This window comes from Nicotiana attenuata, chromosome 12, assembly GCF_001879085.1.
Source record: "Nicotiana attenuata strain UT chromosome 12, NIATTr2, whole genome shotgun sequence".
Classification (NCBI taxonomy): domain Eukaryota; kingdom Viridiplantae; phylum Streptophyta; class Magnoliopsida; order Solanales; family Solanaceae; genus Nicotiana; species Nicotiana attenuata.
In genome coordinates, this window is record NC_032000.1 from 44,837,696 (window position 1) to 44,863,571 (window position 25,876).

The 25,876-nt window shown below is 35.0% G+C and overlaps 1 pseudogene; it reads right to left on the minus strand.

Annotated features, from left to right (window-relative positions):
* On the minus strand, positions 22,373 to 22,699 carry LOC109236080 (annotated as a pseudogene).

Consider the following 25,876-nt stretch of genomic DNA (forward strand, 5'->3'; position numbering starts at 1 on the left):
CGAATTATCGGTGGAATCGAGGGGTAAAGCTATAATTGAGACTTGAGTTGTGTTCAAGGCATCGAGGTAAGTGTTTGGTCTAACCTTAGCTTGAGGGATTAGGAGTGGAGTCCTATTTGCTATGTGGTATTAGTCGTGTACAACGTATAGGCATGGTGACGAGTATCTATACGTTGGTGTCTAGCATGACCGTGAGTCTTTATATTGTGATTATCTTGATTTCATTGTATTCTTCATGCCTTGGTGATGATTTCTAGTTGTTGTGAAAAGTTTGTGGAAGGAATTGAGTCCTTTGAACATATTGGAGCATTGACTCGAGTTATATTATGAATTGTGAAAGTATATGAGATTATTGAACCCTTTGGAGCATTGGCTCAAGTGGTAAAGCGAGTTATGAAGTAAAATTGAAAGATAGAGAAAGAGTTATTGAAAGGTTCCCTTGCCGGAATTTAATTATTTAATTATTGTTCCCTTGCCGGGATTTGATTGTTTAATTGTTGCTCCCTTGCCGGGATTCCTATATGTTCTTGTTTATTTTCCTTGCCCTTGTTTGTGATTGTTGTTTGGGTGAGGAAGAGTGTTAAACCACGAAGGGTGATGCCGTGCATTGTTTGCTATTGTGAGGAAAGAGTGTAAAGCACGAAGGGTGATGCGATGCCGCACGCTGTACCATTCTGTGCCGATTTTATTAATTATATGTGAGGAAAGAGAGTAAAAGCACGAAGGGTGATGCAGTGCAAATTTTATTATTCTATTTGCTTTGGTGAGGAAAGAGAGTAAAAGCACGAAGGGTGATGTCTTGCATTGTTTGCTATTGTGAGGAAAGAGTGTAAAGCACGAAGGGTGATGCCGTGCCGCACGATGTACCATTCCGTGCCGATTTTATTGATTATATGTGAGGAAAGAGAGTAAAAGCACGAAGGGTGATGCCGTACACGTTTTCATTATATTATTGCTTGGTGAGGACGAGAGTAAAAGCACGAAGGGTGATGCCGTGCACTTGTTTGATTTCTGCTTCTTGTTGACATTGTAGCTATTTTGTTCCTTTCCTTACTTGATGCTTTATTCAGAACTGTTATCTCCCCGCAACATGTTTCCCCCACCCATCCTTACTTGTTTATTTCTGCTTTGTTTCCGCTGTACATTATGTAATTGCACATGTTTATGTGGTAGTCTGGTCTAGCCTCGTCACTACTTCGCCGGGGTTAGGCTAGGCACTTACCAGCACATGGGGTCGGTTGTGCTGATACTACACTCTGTGCTCTTTTGCACAGATCCAGGTCCCGGAGTAGCATTTGGTCATCAGCAGTAGATTGGGAGCTATCCTTCAGTTCGAGACTCCGAGGTAGCCCTGCTGGCGTTCGCAGGCCCGGCGTCTCTTCTTTCAGTTTTTATGTTCTGTTGTCATTTGTACTCGAGACAGACTATGTTCTTTTCTTTCAAACACTTATTTGTAGTAATCTTAGACAGTCCGTGGATATTGTGACACCAGGTTCTGGTTAGAGACACGTGTTGGTTTTATATTTTATTTAAGACTTCCGCTAAATTTCATATTCCGTTGTAATTTATTTGTCTATTTCTGGTAATTTAATTGGTTAAAAAGGAATTAAAAACAAAAGGAGTTAATGCTTTCTAAGATCGTGGCTTGCCTAACTTCTACGAGTAGGTGCCATCACGACTCCCGAGGGTGGAAAATCCGGATCGTGACAACAACTAACTTTGGATTTGATATACCTCTTCAAATAACTGAAATAACCATCACAAATATATCAAATCATATCAATAGTGTTAAATATATGAGGAAAGCAAAAGTGATAATATGGGATGAAGCGCTTTTGGCTAAGAGTCAAACGATCGAAATAATCGCACAGAGTTTTAGAGATATATTGGATATCGATGAACCGTTTGGTGGAAAGGTAATAGTTTGGGAGGTGATTTCTATCAAGTACGATCAGTAGTTCCAAAATTGACCAAAGCAGAAACTGTAAAAGCTAGCTTGCCAAAATTATACTTATGACCTCAAATGAAAAATATTCAAGTGACAAGAAATATAAAAGTAAGAAAAAATCCAGCATTCAGTGACTTCTTGCTTCATGTCGGAAACGAAAAAGAGCATCCAATAAAAGATGATTTCGTTTTTTTAGAATACTTGGTTATCAACCCCAATGGTAATAGTAGTGCATTTAATAAGAAAAATATTTTCATTATTAGATTAAAACGCAATTTGTTCAAATTACATGATAGAAATTAAATAGCTGTCTTAGCTGCAAAAATGAATATGTTGATAAACTAAATAAAAGGTTGATTACTAAGTTTTATGGTAAAAATAAAATATTTTTCAGTGTTGACTCAACAGAAGATGATAGTAACAATAACTACCAAGAAGAATACTTAAATACTTTAATACAAAATAGTCTTCTACCGTACATGTTTGTTGTCAAGTTCATTATTTTCTTATTTGTGTTAGTGTCACCATATATATATATAATAGACTAAGTTAAAGTTGATCTTCCATTGCATATAGGTTAATTTTGAAGAAAAATATGTATGTCATATTAATGAAAACTTAGATCAACTGAATAGCTTATGTAATAGTACGCATATGGTATATAGACGTTTTGACAATAACGTCATGCATGCAGAACTTATGATACTGGTCAATGTGCTTCTACGTATGTGTTTATACCCGAATGCAACTTTCGTCTTCCGAAACTAAAGAATATCCTTTTAAATTTGTGTGAAAATAATTTTCAGTATGTTTATGTTTTGTAGTTATAATAGATAAAGCACAAGGATAAACATCCTAAATATTGAACTATATTTACCACAATATGTTTTCTTACATGAATAACTATATGTTGCACTTTCAAGAGATTTATCAGTATTGACAACTAGAGTTCTGGTTATGGTAGAGTAACCAAAGCATTAGAAGGAAACATATAGTCCATAAACTAAGAAGTGTTTGTTAAGATACCATCACATTAGATACATTTGAACTACAATACATATTTATCTACCTAACATGACTAAAATTGATCATTTATGTAAGTTCTGATGATATCCTTTCATTTTGAATTCACGTATTATGTTATTGTAACAATATTATTCGGCATTTAGACGATTGTTGTAGTATTATATATAAAATTTCTCTCATTAATTAAATTTTATTGTTCCTTCACATAAATAAATATTTAAACCATCATGTGTCATTATAAATGTGCGTTATATTAACGTGCAACGCACGTTTATCGATACTAGTTTTTTCAAAAGCTGACCAAGTAACATTTTAATATGTTCGATCAAAAAGTACGAAACCTTTTGTTAAGCTAATTAAATACTAAGGTGGTGGGTAAATCCTAGTTAAACATAATAAGTTCTAGATCTAGCACATGTTTCCATAAATAGCATAGAGTAACGTTTGAGCCGATTCAATACAAAGGGTATTAAATAACGTTGCTAAGAATGGATGAGAAGAACAATGATGGACAATAACTATATTAAATGGCAATAAATGTAAATACGAGGGAAGATTCACCCAATTATTGAAGAGGACAGAAGATTCCTTCCTCTGACAACGTTGAATTATACAAATGTTAAAGAATATTGCACACTTTCTTGGACTTGATGGACATGACAAATGGAACTAGTCACATAAAGGTAGAATCTCTATTAAAAGTGGCTGTTTGTATTTTTCTTACCTTTTCTCTCTCTTACACTATTTATATGAGATATTCCCTAAAAACCCTAGAGAGTATAAGTAGAGGGAATATTCTGTTGAATATTCGTATCAGAGATTCCAAAGCAACTGACCGTTGCTACCGTTCCTTGCTATTAGACCTCGGCCTTGATGAGCCACTCAACGGCTCGTTCTGCTTATCACCGACCTCGGCCTCAACTAACTCTTCAAAAGCTGCCCATGGTAAGTTACGATCTTCACCAGTGGCGTACGCAGGATTTTTCGTAAGCGGTGTCACACTTTTTGGAAGTGTACAAGTAAACAAAACACTATTAACAACATTATATAAAAAAAAAAAAAAACACACAATTCGAATTATATTAATAAAATACAACCCAAATATATTACTCCTACTGCAATTCTTTTCGATGAATTTTGTTTTTAGAAAAGTATTTAAACCTCATTAGAAAAATACTAAATATTGTTTTTATGTATAAAGTACCCAATAATCACTAAAAGTTCGTATGTTGTTCTTAATCAATTTTATTGGCAAAAATAGTACATATAACTAACTCTAGAACAAATAATTTATTGTCACAAGAATGCACCAAAGTGATTGCAGATCGGCTAGCTAAAAGTTATCTTTGCTTCAAAGAGGTCAGATCCAATTAGTTTTAGTGTAAATGGGGCACAAAAATTTTGAAATAACAAATGAAGAACTCCGGCTTCGAACCCTCGACCTATGCTGGATAATCAGAGCGCCGGACCAGTTTAGCCAGACAGTTGCATGTTTCAAGTGGTGTCACTTGAATTTATTTAACTGTATTTTGTTTCTGTCTTTTAATTAAATATACATATGTAACAAAAATTTCCGGCTAAGCGGTGTCACGTGACACCGCTTGGCTTAAGATATATTCGCCCCTGATCTTCACGACAATCACTTTCCTGTACTGAATTTCCTTGGTCGGATTTTGGCCCATACACAATCGCCAATTGTTTTGACAACGAGTGTATATAGTAATATATATGAGAGTTTTAAAATGCTTTAGTTATATAAAGATTTGAATTAAGTTAACAAAAATGTGTTCGTTATGCACGATACTCGTACGTCCACCCATGAGCCATGTCCAAAGGTTCTTCTCAACACCATAATTGAGAAAAAAAAAAAAAAAGACGTACATTATGAAGTAAAATCGTGGGCCGCTGAAATTGTACTTAAGAGGACAAGGGTAGGCGTTGGAATGAGTGGAGGGCAAAGCTTCATGACTTACCCGTACATAGTCGTTCACCAGTACAAATACAAGATATAAATTCACCCACTAAAACTTAAGTAAATAGTTGGAAAATGTTAGTTAATCGGGTCTCCCACTGAGCTAACCCGACCCTATTAGGAGAATATAATAATTCAATTTTGAATTGGAAGTTACTGGTATTTACCACTTTTTTTAGTAGTAGTTAATTTGTAATAGAAGTTAGTGAGTAACTTCTGCAGTTTTTCTCCTTAAGGGAAAAAACATTCGCCTTTTCTTGAAAAGCAAAACACAGATTGGGAGAGAGGTCTTCTTTTCCAAAAGCCTTTCCCTAAAGATACACAGGTAATAGAAGCAGTGACGGACCCAGAATTTTGTGCAAGCGGATTCAAATTAAGAAGTCCATAACTAATATAAGCGGTATAAGGTACGAAAATTAAGTATTTTTGTCTTTATTGTTCACGACTTAATCTCGTAATAAAGTCCTCTTAAAGTCGATTCTCTATATTTTAAACAAATCTTTGGTTATTTTAATTTAAAAATCTAATTTTAGCTAATTTATTGCACTTTAACAACAACAAAAATTGACCAATTTTAGAATTTATTAACTCTAAGAAATTTGATCGATTATAAAATCTTTTTAGCATTTATAAGTAACAAGTTATTATGCAAAAGAAGATGCTAAATAACAGTTACAAACAAGCCTAATTAAAACCAATAATCAAAGAAAGAGAGCTTATACACTACAAAACTTAAATATTAAAAAAAAACGAAAAGAATTCCAACATAAACTAAATTAAATTAAACTAACAAATGACAAATATTTCAATAAATATATTTGCATGTTTTAGCAAATTTTATGAAAGGGAGAACTAAAATTACCTTCTAGAGTAAAATAAGCTTCAATATAATTTCTATTGAAATTATGTAAAGAAAATAAATTATAAAATAAAATAAAATAAAGAACACGACAAAATATATACTACAAGTGAAATAATTTGATTTGATTGCAAAGACTTCGGATTCTTGTTACAATTTATACAAACTAAAAATAAAGTGACACAAAACATGAAACAGATTCGAACACACGACCACACCAGCTTCTTTGAACCCGCTTGACCACTTTTGCAAGAGCAAACCACCTGTTAATTGGTTTCAAATATAATTTCTATACACTATTTATCTTATTTTAGCCGTAATTTATACCTATACACAGTATTATTTTTTGACGAAGCGGGTTCAATTGTACCTACTTATCACCACTTGGGTCCGCCCCTGAATAGAAGACATTTAGTTTCTGAACTGAGCTTGGTTTCCTAGTGAAATATAATGGTCTGTTCTATTTTGTTTCCATGCTTGGAATTACATCTTTAATTCATGTAGAAAAAAATTACCTGATATTATTTTTGTCTTCGACGGTGGAAAATGAGTTTTAACTTTGCATACGGTGGAAACCGGGTTCGTCATTGTTTGACTAATCGAGGCTGAAACATGGCAGGTCAAAGCTCGAGCTCGGGTTATATCGAACCAAGGCGCAAAAGTAGATCGTGGAGCTCGCAACCCAGAGACCGAGCAAGATCGAGATCGAGCAAGATCAAGACCGAGCAAACTGAGACCGAGCAAGATCGAGGAAAACTTACCGAGCCAAATAACGAAAAGCCGAAATATCCGCAATCGGTCGAGGATCACAACAGAAATCTCGGCACGTATCAAGGAGAGGCCGGTTAATTAGCACATACGAGATATTTACCTTGTATAGAATTATACCAAAAGTAGAACACCCCCACTATATAAAAAGAGGGTTCTAATCATTTATAAGACACTTTGTAACACGCCAAAAGAAAGCAATATATTGATCATTTCTAGTTCCTATCATCTTATTGTTCAGTTCTAAAACTAGTTGGGACATTTCTTGGCTCGAGGGTGACCAAACTCAGAAGCTGAGGCAGTTCAATTTTGTGGTTTGCATTTATTTTATTATCGTTAATTTCAATAGTAATATGCCTTTTTAATTTGTATCAAGTTATATCACGTATCTTTAAAACCGCGTACAAATTCAATTATTATCCAATTTTAAGGGTAAACAAACTTAATTAATCACACTTAAATAAGATCACAACTATTATATTGGATTACTATATGGATTATACATGCTTTTCACATGGGCGGTTCAACGAATTTTGTAGCCTAAATTAAAAATATATTAAAAGACACTTAATTTCATAAAATTCATATGAAATGCGTGATAATATGCATATCACACGTCCAAGTGAGTACATTTTGAGCATGTACTTATAATATACACATTAGGATACCATAAAATATATTAGTAGTATTTTTCTCCATCAGGTTGAAAGTTGACAATGGTGTTTGTGTTGGGAACGAAAAAATCAGGTGACATGCGGAAGCTAGTAAAGCAAAACTTAAACGACATAAATCAGATAACAAATGAAAAATATACCAAAAGAGATACAAACATTTAACATGGTTTGGTCAACAAACCTACATCCACGCCGGATATGAGCAATCCACTATATAAAAAGAGAGTACAAAATATCGAGAGAGCAACCTCACAAAGAGGCAAACACAAGCGACACACTAACACTTGTCCGGTAAAATTCTCCCCCCAAACAAGACTCTCAAATCCTTTATGGCTACATTGTGGATGCTACTGAATGTGAATGAAGGATCCTCAATTTATAATGATCCAAATCTTTTCCTACAAAAAAAAAAGAACTAGCCAAACATGGAAGAATTATAATTTCCTTCTACAAAAAGGAAAGCCCAATTATGGTAAATATATTGTTCTTTCCTTCAAGAAATAGGAAAATCAAATATGGTAAGAAAATCAGGACAACCCCTAACAATTCTCCCCCTTGGTCTGATTTTTCTGACAATATAAATCTAATCCACCTTTTTCACATAGCCTTCAACAAGTAGCATCTCCAAATCTCCACCACAAAGTTTGTCTCAACGTGAGTAGTATTCCGGTCAAATTTCTCAGACAAAATCATGGTTACCGTCAAATAGGTTGCAGCTAGAACTGAACTCGCGAAGATGAGCCTGTCTTGAACCTTGCTCTGATACCACTTGTTATGTCGAGGAAGAGGCAAACTCAAAAATAAAGAAAATAAAGAACACCAAATTTTAACCCGGAAAACCCTTCAAATCGAAGGTAAAAACCACGGGATCACAAAGATCCAAAAAGCTTCACTATAATAATAAGAGGGTTATAGAAGTTCTCCAAATTGGCTGCACAACAAGTGCCAAACACGGAGCAATAGTAGCAATGACAAATCAATTGAAAAAAGAGGAGAAGTCACAAAACTTGAGCTGTTGTTAGGGGCTCCAAAATCAGATGCTACGTTCCTCCACATCCGATCTCCACCTTCCAAATCAAATATCAAGATGTTACGAACACTCAGTCAAAATTTCAGCCCGATCCAACGGTTAACGAATTTTGAAGTTGGCTAGTTGGAATAAAAATCTGTAGCAAAACGAATACTTTTCTTCTCTCTTCCCTCTTAATGAAATCTCTCTAAAAAATCACTTGTACAAATGAGCATAGAACAATTCTCCAAGGTTTTCCTATTTATAGATCATGATGGGTGCTTTCTCTTAAAGCTAAAACCAACTCTAAATAGGAATAAAAATTGAATCCAATTCCGAATAGGAATTGAAACCAAAAGAGAATAAGATTAGGCCATTGGGCCTTTTGCTGGACAATATGGGCATGGGCCCAATAAACTCCCCCTCCAACCAAGGGGCCAAAAATATCTTCAAGTAGAGGAACTATTGATAGGCTTCATGCTTGCCAATTTTCTGCAAAATTCATGTTTATCTGCAACTACCGCTTTTGTCAGCATATTTGAAGGATTTTCATCAGTGTGTATCCTCTCAACCTCAAATAATTTCTCTTCCATGGCCATTCTTATCAAATGATACTTTCTATTTATATGTTTAGTCTTAGAATAAAAAGTGGAGTGCTTGGTGAGACAGATAGCACTCTGATTATCAAAAAATAAGATGTACCTTGGCTGCTCAAAGCCAAGATCATTAAAAAACTCCTTCATCCATAATAGTTCTTTGGCATCTTCTGTGACTGCAATATATTCGGCTTCTGTGGTGGATAGCGCTATGCACTTCTGTAGTCTAGATTGCCAAGAAACAGTTGTCCCTACAAAAGTGATCAAATAACGGGAAGTGGATCTTGAATTATCAAGATTGCCTCCTAAATCAGAGTCTGTGTAACAAACAAGTTCAGGTTTGCCATTACCAAAGCACAACTTCAAATCTGCAGTACCTTTCAAATACCTTTAAATCCATTTTACTGCATCCCAATGTTCTTTTCGAGGATTAGAAAGGAATCTACTAACAGTACCAACGACATGTGCAATATCTTGTCTAGTGCAAACCATAGCATACATCAAGCTACCAACGATAAAAGAGTAAGGAATACGAGACATTGCTTTGGAGCTTGTTTCAATCCATACATGCTCTCATATGTGTCATTCTCATGGAGTGACTTCATCTCATCTTCTATGGCTTCTATCCACTAATCTTTGTGAGTATCTTGCATGGCTTCATCATAGTTCTCAGGTTCTTGATCTCGGCCAAATCCACACCACAATTAAGTAGCGAGGCGGTCAATGCAATAATAACCCAACAAAGGTCGGGATCGAATCCACAAGGAGTTAGAATATGGGATTAGGTGTATATCTAAGTTGATTGCAAGTTTTGGCTTAAATTGTACTTCCACAAAGTTGATTGGTGTATTACGTCTACTTTATTCTATTGATTGCAAAGATAAAACAAAAGGATAGTATTTTTGGTTTTGAGATGTTTTTCAATTGATAAAGGAATCTAGGGTTGTGACTTTCACTTAGGTGGCTACCTAACGGGTTGTAAATCACTTGATTTATCGGGTTCGTGGTATACCAAACACACGCAATTACTCATTCTATACCTCTCGATAGTTTGAGTGATTTTGCCCGATTTGGCTTTCTGATAACTGTGATTTTAACACGTTTTATGCTCATACTTGCCTATGCCTTATGTATAAATTGTCATGAAATAGACTCAGAATGCTTACAAAGTGCGCTTGATTGCAGGTTTGAGAGACAAGATGACGAAAGTCAAGAACCAGCTCGAAACGGAGTGAAACCTGCTCAAGCATCAAAAATCATTGAAGTAGGGACAGGAGGACCTAGCGCGGACCGCACTGATTTGTTGCGCGGCCGCGCTAGGAGATTCAGAGAGCACCCATTTCAGGAGTCTCCAAGCATGGTCAGCGCTCATTTCTACGCGGTCAGCGCTGGTGTCTACGCGGCCGCTCTTCAATGTTGTGCGGTCCGCGCTCATTAGCCTGTGCGGCCGCGCTACTTCTTTGTGCGGTCCGCGTCCCCAGTTCCATAAGTGAATGATAGAAGGCCAAGACCCCTACGCGGCCACGCTGCATTTATGCGCGGTCCGCGCCAGCCCCGCAGGGGTATTTTTGTCCGATTTTTCTGGCATAGTATAAATAGAATATTTTATTATTTCTAGGTTAAGTTTTAGACATCAGATAGCAGCAGCACTCGTGAGATTCAAGTTTTAGCCTATTTTGGGCATTTTAACCTTGTTTTAACGTGAATTTGTGCAGATTAACTTCCTAGTTAATTATTATGTTGACTTTAGCTACTTCTTCTTTAATTTCTGTTGCCATTATGTCTAGCTAAACCCATTAGCTAGGGTTCTGGCTCAACCCTAGTGTGGGTAATTAATGGGTGTGATTGTTTAGTGCTTGAATGATGTTGGGTGTTTGATATTTGGGTTGATTTTATGTTTTAACTAGGATTTGGTGGTTGCAAACATTAAGTCTAGCTTAGTGAGTCTTGACTCTTCTTGAGAAAGAGTGCCTATGACTCCAAAGTTAACCCAACAAGGAATTGGGGTGGACCCATGAGATTGGTAGTCCCAATTAACGGGTAAGACCTCGAGAGAGTGATTACCCAACTTGAACCCTAAGTTGCTTGGTTTGTAGCCTACCCAATTGGTCTCGAGAGATTCAATTGGGCAAAATCACTCTTTCTACCGAGAGGTGTGAGAGTGAATGCTATCGTGCAACGCTTATATCATAAGCCCCATAATCATCATTCTCGTATTAGGAATCTCGACCCGTTAGTTGACCACCTAGGTAAATGCCACGACCCTAGTGTCTTTCTCTATCTTGCATACAACCTAGAGTTACTATCTTAGCATAATTTAGTTATAATTAGTAGTTGTTAAATTGTAGTTGATAATCACAAAAATCCAAAAATGATAGAAGATCAATTAGAAGCAAACACGCAATTCTAGGCTAAACAAATATCCAACTCCCTGTCTAGCTCCCTGTGGAAATTTACCCCGATACCACTATTGGGTAAAAGTATTAGCGCCCACTCTTCCTAAGGTTGAGTCCGCTGCGACCTAATCACTTTCTCAAGATCAAATGGGTATTTGCACAAATTAAGTGATATATGCTTCAAGTCGGGTCTTACTATATCTAGATTTGACCCTTTACTTGGGGCTGTCAATTTCTTAAATTCACCCCAATTCCTTGCTAGCCAAGTTTTCCTAAACGTAGTCTCTATTTCTTAAGCGAAGACTAGGTCAAAAAGGCATGAATCAATTTTTGCAACCATTAATTCTATAATTTAAGCATAAACAAGACTAGATATCACTAACCCAATCACAAATAGGCCCTAAAATTAAATAACCATTAAGTTTCCACACTAGGCTTGGATCACATCCCTAGCAAAAGATCTAGCTACTCTAGAAAATGAAGAAATACAAGAAGAAATAAAAGTAGAATGCATAATCATAGATGAAACAAAGAAATCTAGTGTTAAGAAGTCAATATATTACAAAATTACTTAAAAAAGCAAGGAAAAACGTTCAGGTGCACCTCTGCCAACTAAACTTGACCTAAAAATAACAAAAAGTTGTATTTATACTGAGTTGAAAATATCTGACAAAAATTCTCCTACGGAGGTTATGCGGCCGCATAATTCTAATGCGGACCGCAAAAAGGCCTACTGCGGTCGCACAATTCTAGTGCAGTCCGCACACTTGAGATTTTGGGGCTGGAACTTGAAGTCTTCTGCGGTCTGCATAAAACTGATTGCGGCCGCAGTTAGGATTCTGCGGCCACACAAAAGTGTTGCGGTCCGCACTCTTCAGCATTTGGGCTTTTATCTACTCTCTGAATCTTCAATCTTGTGGACCGCATAATATTGATTGCCGCCGCAATTGTCCTTCTGCGGCCGCATATTTTTGGTGCGGTCTGCACTGCTGGCCTCTTTGTCCAATTTTGGCTCTTGTTCACTTTGTACTCCTTTATGAGTTGATTTTGACTTATTTGGCTCCTTTCCCAATGTTCCTGCAGGTAAGCATACTTCATTAGTTTTTGGCAATACCTTTAAGCATTTTTGAGCTAAAATGCAAGTAAAAGAGAGCAAATAAGCGATCAAAATCCCTGCTTACCGGTTCTCCCATGTCAATCAAAAGTGCATACTCAGCAGGAGGATAGCGCATGGATTTTTGCTTCTCCCTTGAAGATCTTCTAAGAGAGGTTTCAGGAGCATTCGAAGTAGTTACCTGAGCAGGAATTGGTTGTTGATCAATCACAACTTTATCATATAGAGCATCCATAACATCTACACCATGATGATCATTTTGATCTTGATCACTATCTTCATTATCGTCTTGAGTTCCTTCATGTACAATAGGTGCCTTAGCAATAGAAACTGGATCAATATAAACTAAGCTCTCATTATTCTGAGAATCTATCTTCTCAGCTTTGTCAATATCTTCAATAGGTCTTCAAAGAATATTGCATCACGACTTCTAATAAGTTTATTGTCAACCGGATCATAAAAACAATACCCAAACTCATCTTGACCATAACGGATAAAGGTGCACTGCTTAGTTTTCACATCCAGTTTCGATCTCTCATCTTTAGGAACATGCACACAAGCTTTACACCCAAAAACTCTCAGATGATCATAAGCAACATCTTTGGCAAATCAAACTCTGTCTGGGACATCACAATCCAAAGCAACAGCAGGAGACAAATTGATAGCATAGGCAATAGTGTTAAGTACTTCCGCCCAAAATGTATTTTGAAGTTTAGCCTCTGAAACCAAGCATCAACTCCTCAACTAGAATTCTATTTATCCTATCTGCCAAACCATTAAATTGAGGCGTCCTGGGCGGAGTTTTCTGATGATGAATTCCCTGTTCCTTGCAATAGTTATCAAAGGGACCACAGTATTCACCACCATTGTCAGTGCGAATACATTTTAATTTCTTCCCCGTCTATCTCTGGGTTAAGGCCTGAAATTCCGTAAACACGCCAAGTGATTGATCTTTAGACTTCAAAGGATATACCCAGAGCTTACGAGAATGATCATCAATGAAGGTTACAAAGTAAAGTGTGTGAGCACGTGATTTTTGCCCTATATGAATTACTCCCATAAATTCAAAACAATATAATTTCTTTTCATTACTTGCAATTTTGTGGATTTTCGTGGCATTTTCTGTTAATTGTTTGCATTTGTTTGTGCATGTGTATTTAATTCATGAAAAATACAAAAAATGTGTTGCATTTGCATTTAGGATTTAATTTGGCATTTTGAAATTAGTTAGTAATTTAGTTGTGTTACAAAAATAGAAAATCAAAACATAACTCATTTTGGCATTTAGTTTCGAATCTTGCAGTTTTCTTTTAATTTGGTAGTTAATTAGTTGTTGTAAATATTATTTTGAACATTAATCTAATATGGTAGGATAATTTTGGTCTAGAATTAATGTAGGTTTTATTTTTAATTTGAAAAGAAAGAAAAAAGATTTGAAAAGAAATGGAAAGAAAAAAAATATAGAAATTGAAAGATAAGTCTGTTCGGGCCATTTTTAATTGAAATTCCTCAGGCCCAAACATTTGGCAAAAAAAAAAAACCCCGTCCAAATTTGGCCCAATATTACACCCCAGACCCGGTCCAGCCCCCACCATTCAAAACGACGCCGTTTGGATCAAAGCAATCCTAGCCGTCTAGGTTGGCTTGATCCAACGGTTGGGAAGTATGGGTAGGGTTGATATATAATTGTCCTAACCTCCCCTACCCCCCCCCCCCCAAACGCCCGTCTCTCTCACCCCACTCTCATCAGAGACGACCTCCACCGTCTCCGCCGGAAATTGCCTCACGGCGGCGGCCGGTCATCAAACCTCACCAAATTAACACCCTGAACTCCCCTCATTCTCCTCTTTCCAAATCCCCAAACCCCATCCCTCAAAGCCTAGCCAATCTTCTCGAATATCAAATCGAAATTTCGGCCAAAGCCCTAAATCCTCCCAATCTCACCAAATTCACATCATGTGATCCCCTCACCTCCCTCGTTCCTAATCCATCATCAGTGGCCTTCGAATCTTGCCCAAGGTGCTCTAATTTTAGATCACAGAAGCGGCAGAACTCTAGAACTTCATAGGTGAGTCTTCTTTGTTTTTTTTTCGTTATTTGAATTAGTTTCTCCTCCACGACTGTCATTTCTTCATAATTAATCAATTTAGGTTTTGTTTTTCATTTTTGCTTACCAATCCGTCTAGAATCAGTAATTGAATTCATTTTTCCTCTGTTCTTATTTGTTTGTTTTCATGTTTGTTTGAGTTCTAATTTGCTAATAATCAATAGCATGAATTTATTCTTTAATTTTGTCATTAGTGTTCTACGTTTAGTTTAAGTTTTTTGATTGTTCGTTTTAAGTCAGCAAGGTTTCTCCTCATTTGATTAGTTTTTCTTCATGTTAATTGATGTTGTTATTTCGGTTCAATTTTGTTCTGTTTTTGCTTTGATTTTCTGTTAGTTTGATTTTGTGCTTGGTTTCGATTCAGTAGTTCATGATTGTTACTGATAATTTGACCTTAGTTCAATTTCATTTGAATTGCTGATTGGTTTAGTGAATAAATTTAGTTTGGTTTAACTGGGTAATTTTCAGAAGCAAAAAGGGTAATATGGGTAATTCAACCTAAGGAATCTCTGGTAACTGAAATTAGAAGCCCCTAGAAGCACCTAGAAGGGGTTCTACTTGTAATTTCAAAATTATAATGATGTGACTTGGGTAACAAGTCAATAAATAATGGATTTTTAAGCTAAAAAAAGGGGGACTAAAGTGCAAAACAAAGCTTGCAAGGGCTGCCCTAGTTGTTTGCCTATAAAGGCATCATTTCTTGCCTTAGAAGGCAAGGATTGAAGAGCTAAAATACATAAAATAGACCTGAGAGAGGGGAAAAGAGCTGAAAATAAAAAGGCTGCGTGATATTTACTGTTTTGGTAGAGATTCAGAGATAAAAAGTTCAAAAATCAAAAAAAAAACTGGAAAAATTTTCCACGAAAGTCACTGTTCCATTGAAATCTTTTGGTGATTTTGAAGCTTCTCTAGTTCTGAGGCAATTTTAATTAGCTGAACTCACAATGATTTGAAATCGGGTCTAGTTTGAAGTTGCTGGGAATTTGTTTGATTAAAACTGGTTGCTAGACGATTGTACGTCATTTCTGGGTTTCAAATTAGGGTTGATTCTTCTTTACTGATTCTGTTGTTGTTGCTGTCTATTGCTCATCACCTACTCTTCTGTTTCTTTTGCAAATTCCAAGTATTATTCATCCCCATGGACATCACTTGACGTGTAACTTGAAGTATAGATTTGAATGAAGTAAAGTTTGGTGCCTTATTATCCCAAATCATCTGCTCTTCTTTTTTTTCAGTCATAATTCACATGTAATTACTGGGAATGGATTGTAATCGATTGTTTCCATTTTGGTAGTTAACTAAATGTGGCTTTATGATGGTTTCAATATCTTATGCTGACAGTAGTGTTGGACCTAGGCTTGTGTGCTCGTTTATTTCCATTTTTAGTTTGGTTCTGTACTAGTAAATTTAGTTTTGTTTAGTTTGTGTGAGTTAATCTTTAGCCTGCAATTTGTTGAATGTTGGTTATAACTGTGATTTCGGTCACTGAAGGCATGTTTTGAATGTAAACTTGTGGGAGTTATGGTGTCATATGATTTAATTGGCACATACGTGTTTAGATCTGTTTCAGTCAAGCTCAAAGTTAATATATGCTTTCTGGATTCAGTCCTGATTCATGAGATAACAAGTATAGACTAGAATTTCAAACTTTTAATTGGAATCTGTGGTAGTAAGTGTTTTGTTTAAAGGTCACGAATGGTATTGGGATCTAAGTAACAAGGTGATAGTGAATAAACCATTATTGGATTATGTCTTCATTATGAATATGATTTGGCGTTAGAATAATGTTTAAAGATAATCAAATTCCATTTTTGATTTCCTGAAACCTTTTGAAGCCCAAATGTGACTGTTTTAACTTGAATCAGACCTGGGTCTGATCGCGGGCCTATTACCAATTGTTTCTTATTAAGCTGGTTGAAAACTCCTTTTATTGGGCTAATTTGAAGCCCAAACATGCTGAAGGTTGGAATTCATATTAAGATCATGGGTTTAAATTTATAACATGGGTTTTGGCCCTCCTAGTTAAGTAGCATGCTTGAATTAAGAGGTTTGCCTCTTGTTCAAGTGTGGACTTGAACTTGAGACCCAAACTCCTTGATTATTTTAAATAATAGCAACTGATAAAATTGATTAATTAGGATTCTTTAGAGACAAAATTAAATAGGAAATTATAGCTTGCTCTAGGATGGCCTTTAAATAAAAATGAGACGAGTTTCGCCGCACAAAACATATAAATTGCAGGGCCCTCATTAAATGCTTGTATTAAAATATTTAGAATTCGGGGTGTGCCATTTAGCGAATTTTCATGGCCTCCCGCAAAGTTAATGACATGTTAGTCGCTTTAGGCGCGTTCTTTAATAATTTTACCTTCCTAAACTCGGGTGTGCATTTCATGTGACCCAAATCCAAATCCCTAAACGTTGAATAAAAATGTGTTGAGGATCCGGGTGCATTTCATGTGACGTGATCCAAAAACACGTTTTTTAAACGACTTTCACTTTCTTAAAATTTATTTAATTAAAAGCGGTTAAATAATTCTGAAAATGCACATAGGTTTGAACATGTACTAAAATCAGATAATTAAGCCAAATATAACAGTTGAGCGACCGTGCTAGAACCACGGAACTCGGGAATGCCTAACACCTTCTCCCGGGTTAACAGAATTCCTTACTCGGATTTCTGGTTCGCGACTGTTAAACAGAGTCAAACCTTTTCCTCGATTCGGGATTCAAACCGGTGACTTGGGACACCATAAATCTCCCAAGTGGCAAATCTGAATCTCTTAATAAACGAATCCCGTTTCGATTGTCCTTTAATTGGAATAACTCCTTTATTATACCTTTCACGGGGTGTAGTAAGAGAAAAGGAGGTGTGACAAAGTGCACCACCTTTTGATTTTACTTTAAACGGACCAGAGAAATGAGAGTGTACTAGCTCCAATAAATCGGGCTTTCTTGAGGTAGGATGGCTATGAAAGGAAATCCTTTTCTGTTTTCCAACTAAACAATGGATACACCTTTTCAGCTTTGCTTGTTTCACTTCAGAAAGCAAACTTTTCCTTGCCAAACACTTAATCCCCTTCTCGCTCATATGACTCAATCTTCTGTGCCACAATTCTGATAAAATGTCACTTTTTATGGAGTCATTAAGAATAGAGCCATGTGTCACCTATAAATGACTAGACTTGACTCCTCGAGCTGCTACTAACGAGCCCTTGGTGAGCTTCCATTAGCCATTAAAGAGGGAATTATGGCAACCTTCATCGTCTAATCTTCCTACGGAGATCAAATTGAAAGGAAAGTCTGGAGCATGCTTGACATCTTGAAGAACTAACGTTGAACCATTATTAGTTTTCAAACAAACTGTGCCAACACCAAACACCTTAACTTCACTGGCATTGCCCATCTTTAACACTGCAGAATCAACAGGAGTATAAGATGAGAAAAAGTCTTTTCTTGGTGTCACGTGTGAGGTAGCTCCAGAATCTACTATCCAACTCGTCTCATCGGATACCAAATTGATGACGTTTTCATCATAAGCAAAAAGAAGGTCATCTCGAACAATAGCAGCAACATTGTTCTCGTTATTTTCAACTTTCTTTCCTTCTCTTATGTCTTGCTTCAACTTGCGGTAAAACCTTTTGATGTGTCCTTTCTTGCCACAGTGGTTGCATGTAATATTATGATATTTAGACCTTGACTTACTTCTACTTTTACCTCTATTCCTCGAGCCTTTTGTTCTATCTCTCCTCCCGTCTTCTGTAACCAAGATATCTGCTTGTAAGGAAAAACCTTGAGATTTTCTTCTTACTTCCTCGTTCAACACACCACTCTTGGCATATTCCATGGTCACCTTACCTCTAGGAGCTGAATTTGTCAAAGAAACACGAAGAGTTTCCCAAGAGTCTAGCAGAGTATTAAGAAGCCAAAGTCCTTGTATCTCATCATCAAAATTAACTTTCATTCCAGATAGCTGATCAAGGACGTCCTGAAAATCATTTATGTGATCAAGGATAGGGCTGCCCTCCTTGTATTTATAGGTCATGAATTGCTTTAGCAGGAACAACTTGTTGTTTCCAGTTTTTGAAGCATAAATAGTGTCTAGCTTTTCCCACAATGATCTCGCATGTGTCTCATTAACAATAATGTTGCGAACATTATCTTCAACCCATTGCCGTATATATCCACATACTTGTTGGTGCTCGAAATCTCAATCTTTATCAGATATACTCTCGGATTTTTGAAGCCTTTCATCTTGCTTCTCCAAATATTATAGTTACTCCTATTTAAACATACCATCTTGTCATATTCGCCTCCATTTCGTAAAATCCTGGATAAATAACCAACACTCTAATACCACTTGTTGGGACCGAAAAAATCAAGTGTCATGCGGAAGCTAGTAAAGGAAACCTTAAACGATGATAAATCAAATAACAAACGAGCTAGAAATATACCAAAAGAAACACAAACATTTAACGTGGTTCGGTCAACTCACCTACGTCCATAGCGGAGATGAGCAATCCACTATATAAAAGGAGAGTACAAAATATCGAGAGAACAATCTCACAAAGAGGCAAATACAAGTGACACACTAACAATGTCCCGTAAAGTTCTCCCCCTAAACAAGACTCTCATACCCTTTATGGCTACATTGTGGATGCTACTGAATGAGAAGTAAGGATCCTCAATTTATAGAAGTCCAAACCTTTTCCTACAAGAAAAAGAATTAGCCACTTTTACAAAAAAGAAAACCCAATTATGATAAATATATTGTTCTTTTCTTCAAGAAATAGGAAAATCAAATATGGTTAAGAAAATTGGGACAACCCCTAACAGTTTGGTGTATTGTAGTAAATGTGCTTGTAGCTAGATATATATATATATATATATATATATATATATATATATATATATATATGCCGATGAAAATTAGCTCGTACTGTATAGAATAGTTAGATGCATGCGCGCAAAATGACCAATACATCATCGTTATAACTTATAACAAATGAAAATATATTTTACGTATAACGTAATATTTTGACTATTTGTACGAAGTTTATTTGGAGAGCATTCGAGGTTGTTAAAGAATAATAATCGACAGTTAGTCGACAAGAGTTTCTGACAGTATTTCATAAAACTAAATGTTTAAAGCCCAACATGTCTTTCCTTTGCAACCAAACATTTCCTTAGGTGTCTCCACATCTGTCTTTTTCATTCAATGTAGATATCATTTTGGTCTGGGAAGATATTGACCAATTCTCATTGTAGGCATATGTAACTACCATGAAATTGTGCGAATAAACAGCAGATTTTTTTAACGGTAACCGTTAACAAAATGTTGGCTGTGTAAAATAAAGTCCTACATTATTACCTGAATAATTGATCGTCTTTCTGGTAGATTAATTTAGCAGGGTTTGATGACGATGGGACATAAGAGACCACATTGCACAGGAGTAACATGCAGCCAACTATATCATATAGTACTACTCTAGCTATGAATAAGAATTATGAAATACCTTTTTTTTGAATTATTTGAGATGAAAATGACTGATCATTATGGTATATTGGTCCCTAATTTTGATTCTTTGATTTTGGTAGTTCTGTCCCTTCAATTTGTACTGTACGTCACGGAATTTGGTTAAAACATCACTGAACAGAATTAATAGGACTAGCTAATAATAGGTGCAATACTTAATTTTATGTTACTGTTACACAACTTCAACATCATGTCGGAGCAAGCAAAGGTTTAAGATTCAAATTTCACCGTCATCAATTATAAGGGAAAAAAGATGTGTTTGACTCATGAAAAAGAAGTGTAACCTCTAATAGTCTAAATCTTTAGTCTTTTTTTTTTTAAAAAAAACCCCTCCAAATCGTTAGTTTAAATCTTTAGATGAGAGGACTAAATTTGTAATATTTCTCTATCTTGCTGACCTATATACATAAACATTGCACCTAAAATATGTTTCTTTTTTATCCAAGAAGATGCTTTTATCTCGCTTTATAGAGGCTCAGTTCGAATGTTTTATCATTCTAAACTTCTTCTTTTTTAATCTTGAGAGCTGAGTAACCTATTACTGCCAACTGAAGTACAACAAATTCAGTCAAATGATTAGCCTTAGCTAGAGCAATATTATTTGAACTTCATATGATAGCCATGAATAAATGGTCCAGACACACAAGACCCAAGCAATAAATCAAGTACTGTAAGTTAGGGAGAAAAGGAAAAAAGAAGAAATAAATGATAAAGAAGAAAGAGGGCCATGCATTAATCAAGGCGGATTTATAATTTAAATTTGATAGTTCAACATTTAGCGGTTAATTTTAACATTGAACTCATAGTGATTTTTATAAAATGTACTAATATTTGTTAAAGTTTAATGATTTTTCACCTGTATTTATATTTCGAATTATGAAAATACTAAGTTCAATTGAATTTAACAAGTTTAATTATATTGATAAGTTCCATCCACCTCTGGCATTGGTCGATGATGTTAGTGAAGATATTTTTTTAAGAGAAAGATGGAATTCTGGTAGTAGCAATCAATAGTTGTTGAAGCAGAAAAGATATCATTCCCAATATATATTTGTGGGCACAACAAGAAGGCAATTCCATGCAAGAGAGGCTAGCTAATTTTCAGATTTATGTTATGAAAAATAGTTGTTACTGACAGAATCTTTGTGGCTGAAACAAAAAGAAGGAATGACCCAAAGAAAAGGTAATGAAGATCACTAATTGGTGGGTGTACTAGTTCATTATAATGAGAGAGAAAGATATCAAGATAAGACCAGCTTACAAAGGCGGAATCAGAATTTGAAGATTACGATTTCAGAATTTAAAGTTTATATAATCTATTTGGGAGTTTAGTTTTTTTAAATTACTCGTTCTAATTTAATAATTTATAAATTAATGAATTTATTAAAATAAATACAGAATTTAAACTAAAGCTACTGAATTCAAACATAAACTCTAGCTCCTAGCTACTTTGATAGCTCATTAATATTATTGAGCAACCCTTTACTTTTTGTGCTGGTCCCCAAGTGTCGTGAATAATAGCTTAGCTCATATTTTCAATTTTTGTAGGGTTTTTTCCTTCAAGAATTCATATACATGCAGCACGATAAACGTTAACGTGTTTGCATGGTTTATATCATATATGATTGGAAGTGTTTTGTTAATTTAGTATTTTTGTTAATCTGCATGGTTTTTTCTAGAGGTGACAAATTAAATTAACCCATTAGTAGTCTGTCTAACACGCAAGTTTAAATAAATTGAGTTGTGACCCGTTTATTAATATGATTAAATTGATTCAACAAGTTGAACTTGAAATGACCCATAAAATTAACTATTTGGTCAAAACACATCAAATATTGCAACTCAACGGGTCAAAAAGCAAGCCATATCAAAATAAACAAATCAAATTTGAATAAATTCACTTTTTTTTTTTTTTGTCAATAGCAAAACAAAGGAGAGGAGAAAGTTGAATCCTATTGAGTTATGACTCTTATGCACATAACGTAACTTTATTAACTGTACTCCATTTATATATTTTGCATATATTTCTAAAGCTTAAAATTCTCCTCCCGTTCTTGGTTTTTGTCATGAGATAACAGCCGTTAATTAATTCGATTGCTGAGAACTAGAGTATGTTTATAGCCTTGACGAAATTCTCGAATTTTGAAATTCTAATTTGAAAAAAATTTCATATCCGAAAGAAAAAATATACTACTAGTTATAAATTATAACTAACTATAATATGCACATATCAGTAGAAATAACGTGTAAGTACAAAACCTATCTAATCTTTAATACTAAAAAGTTCAGCGTAGAAAAAAGAGAGTTTAAGTTTTATGTAAAAAATATTTACTTAATCATATCATGTTGAGGTAATTACAGGTGAATCTCAATTCAAATACTTCACTCGGAGCATATTGGAAGTTAATGACTGGAAAACAACTTCTTCGCAGGGAATATAATGGTGATTCCCATGTCGTGATCAAAGCCAAATTCTTCCTCTGCGCAACGAAGGAGGCACTGAAACTCGGGAAAGAAATTGGTACGACGTATCGAGTTTGATTTTCTCCCACGTAAATGCAAAATGTCCTTTAATGGGAAGTCCATATTCTTCATCATAATAATTATCCTGCTTCTTACCCAAACTCGAAAACCTTTTCATAATTTGCTTCAAAACTACAGCTTGTGGTAGCAAGTTTGATATTTTGATGGCCATTTTGTTGGGGGGTGCGAACAAAGTACCACATTGGTAGCTGAAAAGATTGGGAGTCTACATATAAAGTGTACGGATCTCTTAATGGTGTGAGGCCTTTTGGGAAAAACCGTGCGGGCTTGGCCCAAAGCGGACAATATCACACCATGTTAAAAGTGTCATTGGGCCATTTTAGCCCAACACATTTTATCTATTTTCTTCAAGAAGAAGATATTAAGACAGTCCTTGTGCTTGGAGGGAAAGAGATATGCTATTGAAGAAGAGGTAGTGTTTGGGATAGAGGGATATGTATGAAGCTATTTAAGGAGGAAGACAACGAATTTTTAATCCTGTTGTATGATTATTTTGTGGTATCACAATAAGAAAATGAAGGAGTTTTCAAGGGATTAGAATCTATGAGATATTGAACAAACACAATTAGTTCCCTTAGTTCTAGTATTTGTATGTCATTCTAGTTTGTTTTATCAAACAAGTTGAAACCCAACTATATATTTTGGGTTGAAGTGTAGTCCTACTTCTAGGCAAACTTTGGAAAGTTGGGTAATTTCTTGGTGGAGTTGAAAGATTCACTACAATTAAATAAGCCCATTTATTCTGTGAGATTATGTACTGTCCAAAAATTCTTTGCAACCTTCATTTTCAATTTTTCTACATTCTTAATTATCTTTGTTTCTGATGAAACCAACGTATTTGTAAAAGAAATAAACATAGATTATATGGACTTTGTTGATCAAGAGGTAGGCAGCCAAGAGCCAACACCTTGATAAATGATACTTGGAAGATACTAATACAATATTTTAATCAGTTTCATTAATTCCTCGAAAGAATTGATGCCATTTACAAGAAATTACCAGTCAATTCTTGCTGTTTAGGATTATTCTAATAATATTTGAATCGATGGGTTGTTCTTGCAAAACGGAAGTACAGAGGAAATTTGATATTTACGATGTGACAAAAATGCAAATAAATTAAGTTGGTGCATAAAAACTACTCCTACTCTATAAATGTTATTCCCTCCGGTCCAAAATAAGTGATTTTTTGTTCTTCTTCTTGTGGTCCAAAATAAGTGATTTTTCCAGATCTCAAGAATGAATTAATTATTTTTTTCCTACTTTGTCCTTGAAGTAAATGGTGTTGGAATATGTGTTAGGAGTGTTTATGTGAGATAGTAAAGGTTAATATGGTCAATTCCATAGTTAATTAATGCTAAAAGGTGGATTTCTTAATTTGTGTGAAAACATCCAAAAAAATCACTTATTTTGGACCGGAAAGAGTAATAATACACTAATCGAAAGAATACATCTATGATGCCACGTACAATAAATTACCAGTCAATTACGGAGTAGCATTTTTTTATTTTGAATATAGAAAAATGAGGTTTATACTTGAAAAAAGTACCCACTTGTTTGCACTTGGATTATTAAAGGAAAATTCAGCTGTACAGAATCAACATTAATTTAGTAACCACAGTAATATACGATAAAACCAATGACAAGAAGTATTGTCCTTGTTTTGATATAAAAAAAATATTGTTGGTGCGAGACGCAGAAATCTGGAATTTTTAGGTTGTAAAATTTTAAGATCGCAATCGAAAGAATAATATAATATACACATTGCATTAATAACTCTTATTAATCTGTTTGGTTTGCTTTATCAAAATGGTTCTGCAGATAACCACTTTAGTCTTATTATAGCGTCTTAACAAAAATTGAGAATGACCTATATATACGCCTATTTTTAGTTTAAGCGACTAAGTGAACGACTATTTAGGTTAATTTCTTAATGCTTGTTTAAATTATATAACAAATTCATGTAAAAGTTAATTATTAGAGAAATGCATTTTTATTAATTTAATCATGTTTACGAGTAGGGGCCTTAGAATGTCAATTCATCTACTTTGAAACGGCTAGTAATAAATACAACCAATTCGAACCCCTATCATTTAATACTATAAAATATAAGTCAGTAATTTAGGAACTAGGACTAGGGGTGTGCATTCGAATCGGTTTATCGATAAATCGAATCGATTATTTGTTATCGGTTTATCGATTTATCGATTTCGATTTCGATTTCAAAATTTTTCTTATCGAGTTATCGATTTTGATTTCGATTTTGCCCTCTTCGGTTTATCGGTTTATCGATAAACCGATAAGAAATACAAAAAAAATAAATTAATTTTTTTTTTTTTTTTCTATAATACCCTTTCCTTTACCCTAAGTCCCTAACCCTATTATTTCATCTACAACATTTAAGGAATGATCATATTTAAAGCTCAAGGGAATGAAGTTCAAATTAATGGAAAATAGAATTAGCCGTGATGATGTATTTTTTTTATACCGTAGGAGTGTTGGTGGCATACATTTGATCCCTTAATTTAGTTTCGTTGCATGTGCTTGTTGACACAATTTTTATGTTATAAACGGTGTTCGTTCTTATTTTAGCTTCTTTTGGTCCATATTAGTTAGGCGTGTTTTTAGTAATATACTTTCCGTGGAATCCCGTAAATTTTCTTATTGGTGTAATCGATAACCGAATCGATAAGCCCCAAAAATCGATAAATCGAAATCGAAAAAATCGAAACCTTATTGAAACGATAACGATAAGCATATGTACAAATCGATAATCGATAAGTAATTATCGATAAGGATCAAAATCGAATCGATAAATCGAATGAACACCCCTAACTAGGACAAGTCAGTATATGTAGAAACTAGGACGGTTTTACCTTGTCTGTACACTCAATATAAAAAGGATTATAGCCTAAAATAAAATACAGAAATTGGGGAGTTTTTGACAGTTTATTGCATATCTACAATTTTATAGATTGATGTTCAATGTGATTTGATAGTATCAAAAGTTATCAAAAAAATGGTAGATGCAGTATTCGTTTTTTAAATTTGCCAAAGGAGCGTCAATTACACGGTATATGAAAGGAAAATATTTTCCAGAAAATGTTTTTCAATTTTCCCATGTTTGGTTGGCTTAAATATTTTAGAAAATATTTTTCATATCAACTCATTTTCCTCCAATTGGAGGAAAATATTTTCCTTATCAAGAGAACGGAAAACATTTTCCAAAACTCCTTCTCAACCTTCCCCACCCTCACCAACTCACCCACCCCCTCTCTCCAAAAAAATGCTTTTTCTTTTTTTTTAAATTTCAGTTTTTCTGTTACCACCC